We start from the raw sequence: 12,920 nt of genomic DNA on the forward strand, positions 1-12,920 counted from the left end.
CAAAAGCTGTCGACCGTGCCACCAGGCCACTAGATTCCATCTCTGGCCTAAAGGAAATACAATACGTATCGAACACACTATATACGGCTTCGTGTGGCATAAGAAAGAAAAATATATCTGTAGTTAACAGAGAAACTTTACACGTAGATAATGTTTCCGTTATATCTTCCAGTTACTATGAGCACAGACAGGACATATTCTTAAGCAATATTCTCATTCTCTGTTTTCTTCTTACAATACATCACACAATCATTTTTTTGCCCTTACTCTCGCAGTAACTTCCAGCCTGCATGTCTCATTCTATCGGCATATTTTATCAATCCCTTCTTATTACCCCACTCACCCTTCCTTAACTTTCCCCATCTACTTCTTCACTTCTGTTTCCCCAGTTACCCTCCTCGCATCCCCGTTCCCTTGTGTCCGCAAATCGTGATTCCCCATCATACTTTTCTACCTCCTCTCCCGTAGTATTATAATTTCCTTTTCCTTATGTCCATGTATTTATTTCTTTCTATCGTTTTCTTCAACTTATGTTTCTCTCTCTCTCTCTCTCTCTCTCTCTCTCTCAATAACCACCCGTTCTGTCACAAATTAGTTTTCCTCACCGTTTCCTTCCATAAAAGATTCCTTCATTCGCTAGAGGCCTTATACCATGTTTTTTTTTTTTTTTTTTTTTTTATTTGCAGGTTTCCACAGTGGCTTATGTCAGTGGTTCCCAACCTTTTTTGTCTCCTTCCCCCTTTTTCAACCACGTTCTCACCTGTGGACCTGTACAACAAAATAGGTCGAGCTAACAGAATTGATAGCAGCAATTTCTGCAACAAAGACATACATTCATATGTCACACACCATGCACTGTAATGCTGTTTAAACTGCATGTTTATGAAAACAGGACACGTTCAGCTCAGCACACTTTATTTTTTTAAAGTAAAATACATAGCAAAAATATTACTTAATACTGTATATGTAAGTAGGCGAAAACTATCAGTCTCATGTTTACCTTATTTGAACTTTCAAGAAAAGATGTATTTACACGAAATAAAATAAAAAGCGCTTAGTCAACACAAAACCAAACTTATCATTTTCACTTGATTTTCAAAATCAATATCAAAGCAAAATCACATAGCTATAGCAATACTATTGCTAAATTAGTAGTGCACTTACTTAATGAACATTTATTTATTTTTCTAACTCTCCTAACAAGGTAAATACATCCCTAATATTACCTCTTAGGTAAGGAAAAATTATTTACACATCAAATTATCACCACACAACAAACTCGCCAGGATCTTTATTTAGTTTCTTATTAGTTACAGAAAATGAACAGTAGCGAATGTTATCTGTTGCAAAAATCATCTGCCAACCATATATTTCTCAGTGGGGCTTTTCTGGTTGCTTCCGAGCCACCAGTTCATGAAACTTTGGCTCAGTAGCAGCCAATGCACACCGCAAGTCATCTTCCCCAGACAGTTTGTTCCTTGACTTTGTTTTCATTGCAAGTAATGCAGAAAACTCACTTTCGCAAAGGTAGGTTGAAGCGAAAGGCAAGAGAACATGAATTGCAAGGTGACTTATTTTTGGATATGATTCCATCATCGAACACCAGAAGGTAGACTGGAACACATTCTTGGCCGTTGAATCATTGATAAACTCGATGAACTCTTCTTGTGAGTCTTCTGAAACATCATCCACCTGATAAAAGAACTGATTTTTTGCTAATCCTGCATGCTGAGGGTTTAAGTCAGGAAAGAAACGGCGAATTTCATCTTCTGTGTGAGACAATTGATGCATGATTTGCTTGGACAAGGTCTTTGGAAGCTATCAGCAAAAACTTTATTCAATGATGGAAACATCATAAATTTTCCCACACTCACTCTCTTCTTATAGAGCTCCAATTTGGCCAAAAATGAGTGTACTGAGTCATAGTGGGTGAGCAGGTTTGAATCCTTTCCTTGGAGTCTCAAGTTCAACTGATTGAAGATCTCAAATATATCCGCAAGATAAGCAAGGCGGAGCTCAGAGTGTTCTGCTTTGAATATCTCCAACAGGTCGCCTTTTCCCTGTACTTCAAGAACATCTCAACTTCCGGGCGAAGAGAGAAGAAGCGGGAGAAGAATTTCCCTGCAGACAACCGCCTGACTGATGTATAAAACAGCAAGGAAATATGTTCGGATTCCATGTCAAGACAACAAAGTTGCTGGAACAGTCTCGAGTTAAGGGCAGAGTTTTCATATAGCTCACGACCTAAACAATACTAGTGAAAACTGGGGGAAGCCCAGAAGGAAGCGATTTAGAATCCAGAGCCTTGAAACAGTGCACACCGACTGCATTAGGTGCTTTGGCTTTGACTTTTGCTTGGAAACGCGACCTTGACCCAAGCATGGCTGGAGCTCCATCAGTTGTGATTCCGAACAGACTATGCCAATTCAAACCATGCTTATCGAAAAACGATGACATAGCATCCATCACATCAGTGGCCTTGCTAGTGGACTCGTCCACCTGTATGGCAAAAATGGGGGATGCTTTTATTTCTTGAATAATTTGATCTTTCACATCACCTGACATGTCACCAAATCTGCGCTGGATAGAGTTATTCGAAAGAGATACATCACTTAATTTCTGTGCTGCTTCTGCTCCTAGAACCAGTCTAACCATTTCTTTTGCACAAAGTAGGATCAACTCTTCTGCAACTGTGTGCGTTTTTTCCTTCTTTGCTGCTAAATAAGCTACTCTGTATGATGCTTCCACGATGTTCCCTCTATTCTCATGGAAGTTAATAGTTGCATCAAGCTGTTGCTTCGTTAGTTATTCAGCTTTCCTCTGGAAGAAATCTTTTTCCTCCCTAGCATACTCCGGGTGGCCTTTGGTCAGGTGAAGCTGTAATTTTGAAGGCATCAGTGAACCGTTTCCCAGGATACGAAAACAAATAACATACTATGGGAGATCTACACTATTTTTGTGAATAGAAGTAAACCCCCACTGAAGGTAATCTTCCGCGAACTTTCTCTTCTTGCTTGACATTGTACAATATCTGTGGAAGAAAAAACAAACTGAGTTTGTATTTAACCAGATGCAGGTAAGAGCAATATATAAGCAAAATAATAAAAAACCGAAAAGGTATCATTTACGTACACACACGTAAAGAAATGCAAACTGTATCCGCTTAATGCTGGATGGTACATAACCTTCTGAACTCTAACACCAGCCTACTATAATACTGTCCTATCCTCCCTTGAATTTACTGTATTTCCAAAGCAGTGATAAGCAAATGTACTGCTGAAATGGAGAAAACAATAATATAATCAAAGTAGTCGGTTATAATTCCCGGTTTTCATATTTCAAATAATAGGCCAGTAAAAGAATAACTCGTCAGCACAACCTTCTTCTTCAACTAGATCGGCACTGCTACTGCGTGAGCCACACTGCCCTCGCCTCTTTTATACGTGCAAGACGGTGCGACTAGGCGACTCCCAGATCACTCAGGTAAACAGGGAACTGCTGAGTACGCAATTCCACGTACAAATTAGTGTTTAAGTAATTCAGTATTTTAATGAACCTTTTCATTACATCCTGGATGTTATGGAAATGTAGAACGATGCAATGTGTAAAATACATCTCTGTTCCTGGATTTGAACGTTGGTACTGTATGTCGAAAGAAAACGAAAGATGTACCTCCACTGCAGTACTGTATGGTAATGGTCGATTCAGTATGTTTCGTCAGCTCTACAATCATCAGTCAAACCCAGCAACAGTTGCACACCATACCTTGTAGAAAAATTCTAGCATTTTAACATTCTGTTTTAGGTATTGTATAATCTGATTTTTATACTGGACTGCATGTCTCTTAATTCCAGTAGAATAAAATGGCAAACATAATTATATAGAATCCATATGGACCCCTTGATTTTCTTCGATGGACCCCCGGTTGGGAACCACTGGCTTATGTAAAAAGGCATACAGCACAAGATATTTGATATATTTTTCGTTGCCAATTGGGAGCTGCACTTGACAATAGTAGAGTAATTACTCTAACATAACCAACCAGTTATGTAAGATGGCTGATAGGATGGTGGCTACATATATGTTGGCCATGCTTCATTCTTGCACAAAGGTGCGGAGGTAGAGAGTGAAGAACGGCCAATAACGGTGGTGTACGCACTTCCTAGGCTCTTGTCAAATGGTTTTTGTCACACGACCGTGAAGCGATGGGAAGAGAATTTTACTAGACAGACAGACAGACAGACAGACAGACAGAGATCCGATGGAGTAGTGATGATGAAATTATGTTAGTGGTAATGACAGAAGAAGATACCCATGGAATGTTTAATAAACTATGGATCCATTTCACTGGCGGAAGAATTGCCCCAGAGTGTTTGTTTTTCCATAATAATTATTCAGCATTTACAGACCACAAAACACCTCCATGCAGGTTGCGATCGTAGAAAGATATCTTGCCGCCCCACAACTAACAAATGGTCAATAAATAAATGGGGGTTTCCGGGTGTTTAACTAATATTTGTACCATTCATATTTGCCTTCCTTCTTTGTTATGCATTTAGACACACCGACTTAGAATTTCGAAGGCGTGAACATCAAGGGAAGTGAAGTGTCGTCCATTTTTGAAGAGCGCTTTAAAGAAATAGTGAGTCAATGCTTGAACGTCCATAACTGGGAAACTCGCCCATGTGAGGCGGTCTCACACACACACACACACACAACCACACACACATACAATATATATATATATATATATATATATATATATATATATATATATATATTTGTGTGTGTGTGTGTGTGTGTGTGTAGAGAGAGAGAGAGAGAGAGAGAGAGAGAGAGAGAGAGAGAGAGAGTAAAAATCCTTTAATCCGGAATGCAATAGCCCACAGACCTTCTGGATTATGAGATTTTCCGGACTATCAGTCAGGTACCTGAAAACGTTCAAAAAATAATAATAATAAATTATAATAATTAAAAAATGATTGTTTTCTTTACTCACTTTTGTAGTGTAGTGCAGATGTAGGCTGTTTGAGGTCATATTAGTGCTAGTAGTCTTAGGGTGGTATTTTTTTTTTTTTTTTTATGCGAGGAAGAAGGAACCAAAGGCCATGAGCCCGCAGTAACAGTTCCCTCCAAGAGAAAAACAAAATACAATAGAGAGCCAAATTCAAGATCCGATCATTTTGAGATGCCTGGACACACGCGTTTGAAAGACTGGAGATCATAGGCAGGAGGAAATACAGACAGAGGGAGACAGTTCCAGAGCTGACCTGTTGCATGAATATAGTAGTACAATCGATATTTTTCGATTTTTTCTCGATTTTTCTCTGTTTTTTACCCTAAAAGCTAAAAATGACCCTGGGCTGAAAATTCCAAGCATCGGGTTTTCTGAACCATCGGATGCCGGATTATCAGAAGTTCACTTGAGATAAATATGCATACATAATTCACCCACGCCCTACACTGAATAAAGTGAAACACAGGATGTTGCACAGCACCCCCTCATTGACTCAACATTTGGCGTCGAGCCGGATACTGTATTACTGTACTGTCCATCTCGACCCTCTATCCTAAAAACCTTCCCTTCAGTAAAAGATGAAAACTCTGCATAAAATACAGTACAGTAATTATACAGTACAGTTGTACAGTACACAATGTACTACACTATGTACTAACCAAGTGCTGGCATAAACAGAGGGTAGAGTTGCACACCGTGCAATACAGTACTGTACTGCACCATGTACAGTCGTAATATCAGGATCACGACAGAGCAACTGGACATGAGCACTGATAGGAAAAAAGCTTTACAACAACAACAACGAACACAGGACACCACAGGGTTAGTCACAGCAGTAGGGTTTCACGACCGCCTGGTCAGCAGAGTAGATCACACAGACGAGTCTTTAGTCTTCGAGATCCACGAGCTAGAAAGACAGCATGGTGATATGCTTGGGACACCGGGTAAGACACTTCCATGACAGATTCTGATTGGCAGGTGCATAGCAGACATTCTCATTCGCTGGCAAATTTCAGGGTTTTCCCGGGTGCTGTTGGCTACTGCTTACAATCCAGTTGATACACTTTGGCACCGAATATTACATAGAACCGCCGATTATGTTCCATTTCGGCACCGGATGTTGCATAATTTCGCTGGATGCATACTTGCTTTCTGTATGCATATTCGTTTCACCACAGAGAACCCTCAGCCAGGAACTACACTCGTCCCGTCATTTCAAAACTAACCACAAGTTCTTCTCAAAAATATGCTCAGTGTGTTTCCTATGCATGTAAACCAAATCTAACCTAACCAGACCTGATTTGTCTCACTAGGGCTGCTTGGTTGAGGTGGCTGACTGAGGTATTAACATGAACACAGGCACAAAACGGAAATATGCTCGCCGAATATTGCTTTAATAGGGCCGAGCCAGCAGCGTCGGTTACTGAGTTGGGCTAGATATTCCAACAACAGATAATTGAGAGTTTATACACACACACACACACACACACACACACACACACACATCTATATAGATATATATATATATATATATATATATATATATATATATATATATATATATATATATATATATATATATATATATATATTTCTTGGTAGGTGGGGCACTCACCATCCGCTCACTTGGTGTAGTGCTGCTCCTGGGTGTCTGACCTTTCCTCTTCTCCATCCTTCTTTCCTTCTATCCTCTTCTCTCTTTCTTTTCTTGATTCTTTCCTCTTCCTTTGGCCTATGGGTGACTTTAGACTCCCTCTTCTGTCTTTCTTTCCTTCATTCTTTCTTTTTCCTTCTGCTTGTGGGTGACTCTACACTGAGTGACAAGCCAAATGGTTTCCTGTACACCAGGAAACAATGTACTTCGCTGGGTGGCAACCATATAACCAAATTTGGCTCCTGATTGGTAATTACAGCACTCCAATTTGACTGAGCCCAGTGAAGGTTTATATCCAAGGGGTGGTTAGGGTTTAATGCTCAAGTAATGCCACTCAGGGATGAGTGAGGGTGGTCATTCTCATCTTAAAGGTCAGGACCAACTTGTGTAGCTCCTACGCTCCTAGTGGGGCTACTTAGGATTGGATGATGGATATATGTATACCTCGTATATATATATATATATATATATAGATAGATAGATAGATAGATAGATAGATAGATAGATAGAGATAGATAGATAGATATGTGTGTGTGTGTGTGTGTGTAAATATAGTTCGGCAAGATATCCCAACAACAGATAATTCAGAGTTTATTCTCTCTCTCTCTCTCTCTCTCTCTCTCTCTGTATGTGTGTATATATATATATATATATATATATATATATATATATATATATATATATATATATATATATATATATATATATATATATATATAGTGGTGGATGGGGCACCCATTATCCACCCACTCAATATAGTGATGTCTTATGGTCTCTACACTGTGTGTCAAGCCAAATGGTTTCTTGTACCCAGAAAACCATTTACTATGCTGGGTGGTAACCATATCACCAGGGTTTTTGGCCCGGTTATGTGTCCCCCTGATACCCCTATCTAAAATCACTTAACTCGCCGTGTCCCGGCAGATTTTTCACCAATGACCGCCTCAATCCTGGCAGATTTTGAAAAAAGTTGTTTTTTCTTTGGCTAAAACCACTTTCTCTGAGAAACACAGAAAATTCAGAAAGTCCCCACCAGAGCTCAGAAGTGCCCTGCACAGGTGACTTTCCCCTCACCTGGTACTGTCTTCTATGGAGCCACGCTCCAGAGAAGACGGTACAGTAGATATTTATTTATGTGGTAGGAATTTATATGAAGTACATGAGTATGTTGGTTTTCACAATAATATAGGCGATATAAGCGTTGTTTCAGTCACCAAACACATCAACATACTACAGCTTCCTTGGCGACGTTACCTCCTCATCATTTCAGCTCGTTTTGTCCTGTGGCGCCACGTAAACATTGTCCTCCACATTGTCATTGATTGGGGAATCACTCTTGCCCTGAATTTCGTACCATGGCGCGACATGTCTTCACTGGCCAGGTCACTGGTAAGAGGTGAGTTGCCGAGACAGTGGTGTGTTGGGGGGGAGGTCATGAGGGGTAAGGCATTGTTCCCACCTGGCCTCGGGTAGAGGAAGGTGTCCTGCTTATACGTACCAAAAATCACGCATGAAATGTGAAAAATGTGCAAATGACGGACCTTGCAATTGTAAAACATATGGATACATCAATGGGTGTCACCGTGATATAACGTGGTGACGTATCCATACATCAACGGGACACCTCGTGTTAATCATGGCAGTTGTTTTGGAGAGCCTCAGAGGGCCCAATACCTGCCCAGGGCCCTAACCGAATAGACAGATTTGCATGACCATGTGGAATGTGAGAGGTGTGAATGAGGAGAACAAGAGGGTGGAAGTGGTGAATGTATTCAAGAGTGTGAGATATGCCGTGATGACACTGTGTAAAACAAAGATGAAAGGGTTTGAAGTAGAGGAGTATGAGGGTGTGAAATGTGTAAGACCAGGCATGAATGGGCAAGGAAGATGCAAGGAAGGAGTTGCTTTCTTGATGAATGAGGTGTGGCAGAGTGGAATGAGAGATTACTAATGTGTCAGTTCAAGGTATATGTATGTCAAGTTCAAATTTGAGAAGGTGAAAGTGGCGGTGATTGTAACGTATGCACCGTGTCGGAACAGGAGTGAGAGAAAGACAGGTTTTGGGATGAGCTGGGTGAAGCAGTGAGAGAAATATCCAAGAGCTACAAAGTGATCGTAATGGGCGATATGAATGGAAGAGTGGCACAGGTCCTGATTAAAACATAATTGGTTGTAATTGAGTACCAGGAGAAAATGATAATGGGAAGGGATTGAAGGATGTGTCAGGAAAGGAGGTTGTGCATTTGTAACTCGTATTTCAAACACAAACGTGCACATAAATATACATGGTATAGAGGGAACGGGGATCGTGTTGAAAGGAGCCTGATTGATTATGTGCTCATAGAGAGGACGATGCTGGGAATGGTTGCTGATACGAGGGTCGTGAGAGGACGATGTGGAGGTCTGTCAGATTATATGATTGTGGTATCCGAGATCAAGCTGAGAGGAGTAAGGTGGACCAGGAGAGAGAGGAGCAGTTAGGGAGAGAGACTAAAAGTCGAGAAGCTGAAGATCAAAAAAATGGCAGATGAATACAGGACCAAAGTAGGTTAGAATCAGTGAATTGGAATGAAATGGATCTGGACAGCCTGTGGAATGCATATAGGGATTGTTAGTTAGAAATGCTAAAGTGGTGTGAGGTGTAGCAAGAGTAATAACAAAGAAGAAAGGTACAGCATGGTGGGATGAAAAGGTTAAGAGAGAAGTGGACGAAAAGAGGAAAATGTGGCTAGAGTGGTTACAGGACAGGGGTTCAATTGAAATAAGAACAGAATACGCTGAGAGCAAAAAGCACATAAAGAGACTAGTGAAGAGGGAAAAGAAGGAGGTAAATGATGATTTAGGAAGAAAAATGAATGCAGACTACTTTGAAAATAAGAAGTTATTCTGGAAAGAGGTGAGGATATGTAGGAATGAAAGCGGAAAGAAATATGAAGGTGTGAAGGATGTAGGTGGTAGAATATTAACCCATGGGGATGAAGTAAGGACCAGATGGAAAGAATATTTTGAAAGCCTGATGAATGAGAATAGAGACAGCAGAGTGGCTGTAAACCTGATTGGTTATGGGAGCGTGCAGAGAAGGAATGCAGTGCCAGGAAATGTGATCTCTTGCACAGGTGAAGAGCGCTGTGAAGTGGCTGAAAAATGAGAAAGCACGTGGGGTTGATGAGGCGAATCCAGAGATCAACCCCATAACCGCGGGGCGTCACTCTCGTGACGCTCTGGAGCAAGGGATCATACTGTGGGGTGTCACTTTTGTGATTCTTTGTTATTTTGAATTCACCCGGGCTTTCAAGTGTCCAGCTATACTCAGTTCTGCTAATGTCATTTGTACTCCCATCCACTGTTGACAATTTAGCCATTTTTCCCCTGTCCTTGACTCCCCTCCTTACCTCCTCTCCATTACCCTCTCCTCCCGCATCCCCAGCTGAGCTGTGCTACACAAATCCTGGATGGATTTTTCCACTCATTTTATCCATTGAAATGTGCCCTATGGCCTATTCTTATACAAAATAATATATAAAAGAAAGAGAAAAGGTAATCTGATACTGCCATACATCTGGAATGGGAAAAATTATCACCTGGCAACACCCAACATGCACTCGTTTGCTAATTTTCCGTGTTCTTCCCCTTGAAAAATGCCGTATGATCTATTCTCGTAACAAAAATATATATAAGAAAGGAAGGGAGAAGCCTTAGTGATATTTACATTCACCTGGAACTATCTAATTTATTATGTATTGTCTAGATTTCCTGCCAATCATTTCATAGCATATAAATTAGCAGTTGTCACCACGCTGACACTGTCAACCCTTCCCTGCCCCTAGGCCACATCATTCAGTTTATTGTTGTCTTTCAAGGTGAAGCCACGTCGGATTCTCGCCTGTCCAATTCCACCGCTATTTAGCCCCCTGCAAAGGGCCCTGTGACCTCTACCCCTACTAAACCTCGCGTGGGAAGGGGTAAAGGGCTAAGTGACTCTGCTGTGGAACGTGAACTGGCTAATTTATCAATGATAATGATGTACAGTGACTACGATCTGTCTGGTGACTCTAAAACAGTGCAAGTGGAAATGTAAATAATGTGTAAATTATGTGCAAATAGCAAGTGAAAGCAGAGAATGTAAATATAATTGGACAGTGGAAATAGTTTTATAAGTTACTGCAAGTGACAGTACATAACATATAGTAGTGCAGTTTACCTAGGATATTTAAACCTATTGTGCATTTTTTGATAAAAGCACCAATTTTGGCACACAGGTAGACCAATATATTATGAACAAATTTGGATGTGGAGCCATCGGCCAACTGCCCCCTGGTGACCGTGGTGGCCATTTTCCAAAATGGCCGCCATGTGGCTGCCAAGGAAGACTTATCCCTAGATGAATGAGAAGTACTGAGTAACTGTGCAGGAAAAAAATTATTGTTTTGAATCTGCAATGTTGTGCAAACATTATGTTGCATGTTGTTGCTAATGTAGGGTAGAAGATGCCATCCACGGAAACAAGCTGAAAATCTTCGGTCAGCCCGCTTCGAAACCTCCGGGAAAGGGCAAGCAGCAGATGAAATCCCTCAAGAATGACGTGGACCTGTTCTCTCGTCTGTATATCGGGTACCAGAACCGGGATGGGAATCTAGAGGAATTCTTCCAACATGAAAACGAAGCCTGCCCCCCTGCACTATTAGATGGCGGTGGCATCCGGCTGGGTGTCAAGAGTGATCTTCTCGCTTGTCTAGAAGACCTCAGTCAGCCCAAGTCTGAGGTTCCTCCAACCAGCTGCATTGTACTAGATGGAGCAGTCATCATCCACATGCTGAAGCCAGCTACAGCAAAAAGCTTCAACGTGTATGCACAGCAGGTCTTTGTGCCCTACATACTCTCAAAACTCCATCAAGCTACGCGACTGGACCTGGTGTGGGACCGCCACAATACAGACTCGTTGAAGGGTACAGCAAGAGCCAAGCTCAGAAAAGGGGTGAGAAGACGGGTGGTGGGTGGTGCAACGATCCCCGGGAACTGGGCCAGCTTCCTCAGAGTCGACGAGAACAAGACAGAGCTGTTTAGCTTCTTCTCTGGCGTCCTCCACGACTCATTCCAGCTTGCAGACAAGGAGCTGGTCATCACTGAAGGAGATGATGTTTTGAGCAAGCCACCGCTCCTAGATACTGCAGCCCTGGTTCCTTGCAACCACGAAGAAGCCTACAGCCGCATAATGTTGCATGCTGCCCACACTGCTCACAATGGCCACAAGAAGATCCTCATCTGCACAGTTTACACTTATGTTGTTGTCCTGGCAGTGGCTCTGGCACGCACCCTGGAGGAGGAAGCCGAAGTGTGGGTGTCCTTCGGCACAGGCAAGGCTTTCCGGTTCTTGGCAGCCCATGAGATGGCACGGGCTCTGGGCCCTGAGAAAGCACAGGCACTACCGATGTTTCATGCTTTGATGAGCTGCGACACGGTCTCCTGCTTCGCCGGACATTGCAAGAGGACAGCATGGGCAGTGTGGACAGCTCTACCTCAGCTGACCCAGACACTCACTGACCTCTCCACTGCACCAGATCATATTGATGAAGATGCCATGCACATCCTTGAGAGGTTCGTCATCCTGTTTTATGACAGAACAAGCACAGCAACCTATATCGACTTGACACGCCGCAAACTGTTTGCAAAGACGAGCAATGTTCAGCTGATCCCACCAACAAGTGCAGCCCTGAAGCAGCACATCCGACGAGCAATATACCAGGGCGGACATGTTTGGGGTCAGGCCCTGGTTCCTGCACCAACATTGCCATCACCAACCGACTGTGGTTGGATCAAGACCAGAGGCATGTACGAACCTCTCTGGACAACGCTCCCCGAGGCATCCAAGGTCTGCCGGGAGCTTGTCTCCTGCAAATGCCAGGAGGGCTGCATCAAGAAGTGCAAGTGCAAGAAGGCCAGGCTGGAATGCATACCACTGTGTGCTTGCGACGGGGAGTGTTCTCAGAACTGAACTCACAAACTTAAGATGAAGATTCTGAACTGTTCCAGACAGTACACAAGGACTGTAAAACAGTGAACTTATCTGCATATTGCATTTAGCAGAATATGTGTTAATTAACATGATAATTAAATGCAGTAGTGTCCCTTGACCACAGAAGTATAACATTTGAAATGCCCAGGATTGATCTGATAAGAACAAGCCACCATAATTATCACTATCTGGTTCTGTTATTGTTGTTGTATTATCGATGTAATTAGCATAATTGT

This window comes from Coenobita brevimanus, chromosome 100 (assembly GCF_032717465.1).
Source record: "Coenobita brevimanus isolate Jiangsu-jjx chromosome 100, ASM3271746v2, whole genome shotgun sequence".
Lineage (NCBI taxonomy): Eukaryota > Metazoa > Arthropoda > Malacostraca > Decapoda > Coenobitidae > Coenobita > Coenobita brevimanus.